Source organism: Nothobranchius furzeri, chromosome 3 (genome assembly GCF_043380555.1).
Source record: "Nothobranchius furzeri strain GRZ-AD chromosome 3, NfurGRZ-RIMD1, whole genome shotgun sequence".
Taxonomy (NCBI): Eukaryota; Metazoa; Chordata; class Actinopteri; order Cyprinodontiformes; family Nothobranchiidae; genus Nothobranchius; species Nothobranchius furzeri.
In genome coordinates, this window is record NC_091743.1 from 73,782,808 (window position 1) to 73,784,887 (window position 2,080).

At 36.9% G+C, this 2,080-nt stretch overlaps 1 pseudogene; it reads right to left on the reverse strand.

The window, feature by feature from the left end:
• Window positions 1-760: 760 nt before the first annotated feature.
• LOC107385933 (odorant receptor 131-2-like) lies at window positions 761-1,833 on the reverse strand (annotated as a pseudogene).
• Window positions 1,834-2,080: the final 247 nt, after the last annotated feature.

A 2,080-nucleotide genomic window follows, 5' to 3' on the forward strand; every position in this document is an offset into this window, starting at 1 on the left:
AAGGCAAGTATGGCCATTAGAGTCAAAAATCCCTGGGAGTGCAACCTCCAACAAAATGACATGCACATCAGACTCCCTTTCACTACTGGCAACGAGCGAAGAGGTAAATGTGTAGAAAAAGAATGGCGAAAGTTTTGTAACCGCTTGTTATAAATCATTAAGTACATTTTGTCCTTACTAGACGGAGACTTAAACCCACTCCCAGGTATTTTAGACTATTTTTATGGAGATATGTTACAAAGCTGCCAATATTTTTCAAAAACTCTACATCATCTATTTCATTTTCAGCAACATTTTGATGGATACTTCCAGAGAATAATTGTAAAAACTACACATTATCACTTAAAGCCACACACACACACACACACACACACACACACACACACACACACACACACACACACACGCACACACACACACACACATACACACACACACACACACCTCTAACCCTAATAAAAATATATCGCTTTAAAGTGGGTACATAATCCTTGGCCTCAGCAGAACTAAAGGAACTGCAGCAAAAATACTTGCTTTCTTTTTTGCTGGATAGCAAACTTTTCCCCACAGGTAAGTAGGCAGATAAGAAAAAAAAAATAACTTGTGAATAAGGTCTTTAAACATGAAAAGTGGCAGATTTTGTAAATGATATGAACCCTCAGATGCAAGCAAATGTATTTTCTAATAGCAGGATGCTAATTTTGCAGCAGTATACAGTTATTGAGAAAACATGCAAATAATTTGAATTGTGTTAAAATATTTAACTATTATATAAAACAAGCTGAAGTTTCCCTGAAGGATACAATTTATTGCCTGCTCTGATGTTACACAGCAGATATTTTTTTAGATGCCATCTAAAAGTCTTGTCTCTTAGCCCATACACCATTGGACTGATAAACCTGGGGAGAATGTGGACAAAGACGTACCAGAAATAGGTTAAATGAGGTAAAATTTCAGGGGAAGTAACCACAAAAGATGATTTTATCATAGGGTCTAGATATGTTATGCACATGAGGAGCTGGAAGCCATGAAGCAGGATGGTATTTTTGGCCTTGTTTTCGTTTCCATCCACTGAATTAGCTTTTTGAGCAGCAAAGAAAATTTTAAAATAGGTGATAAAAAGAGTGAGCCAAACTCCAGTCAAATAAATTACATAGGAAATATCCCTCTTCTGTATGCTAACTGGTTGTCAAAACAATTTATCCTTATCACAGAATGCTAAGGAAAAAAATAACCATAAAGGATCCGTTGCCAGATGAATAAATATATCAGGCACAACTGCCAGAGAGCTCAAGGCCCAAATACAACCGATCAGAATATATGTTCGTTTGATGGTGCAGAGCTCAGCGTGTCTCAGAGGGAAACATACAGCAACGTAGCACTCCACAGCCATTGCAGCTAAATTTAATGGGGTGTTGTGGGTGGTAAAAACAGCAACAACAACAATGGGTAAACAGAGAGATGAGTTGATATTGTGTAACACATAGCTAAAGACAAGAAGGGTGATTGTTGTAGTCAGCTGGATCATATCATTCACCACCAGATGGATGTACAGGATGTAACGAGGTTTCATGTAAAATATCTGAAAAAGAGGAAAAGTGTCATCTTCACTGACTAATGATGATTTATTTTGTAAACATGAGCTGATAATTCACAAACATCCCAAAACAACAACAAAATCAGACCTGATTTTTTCTGAAGGTGTGAACCAGTGTCCCATTGATGAAAATGATGATGAGGCCAAGCACAACGGCGATCACATTTCTGACTGCAGATGTGGTCGCGTTGCTCCGAAAGTTCAGATTGTTCAACACATTGTAGATATATGATGAGGAATTCATGGGTTTGAAGAGAAATTGCTGTCAGGCTATGGTAGAAGCCTGGGTGTGCAAATCCCAGGAATCAGAAATCCGGATCTACAGAGAAAATGTCTAAATGAAAAAAAAAAAATCAATTGCTTACTTCTCATAAGTAATGACAGATAATTTTATGAAGAAGTTTTGGAGTCTACACACTTCTGTTGAAGAAAATGTAATTTCATGATGATGACATTAAATAAAAATCATAAATAACTATTGAA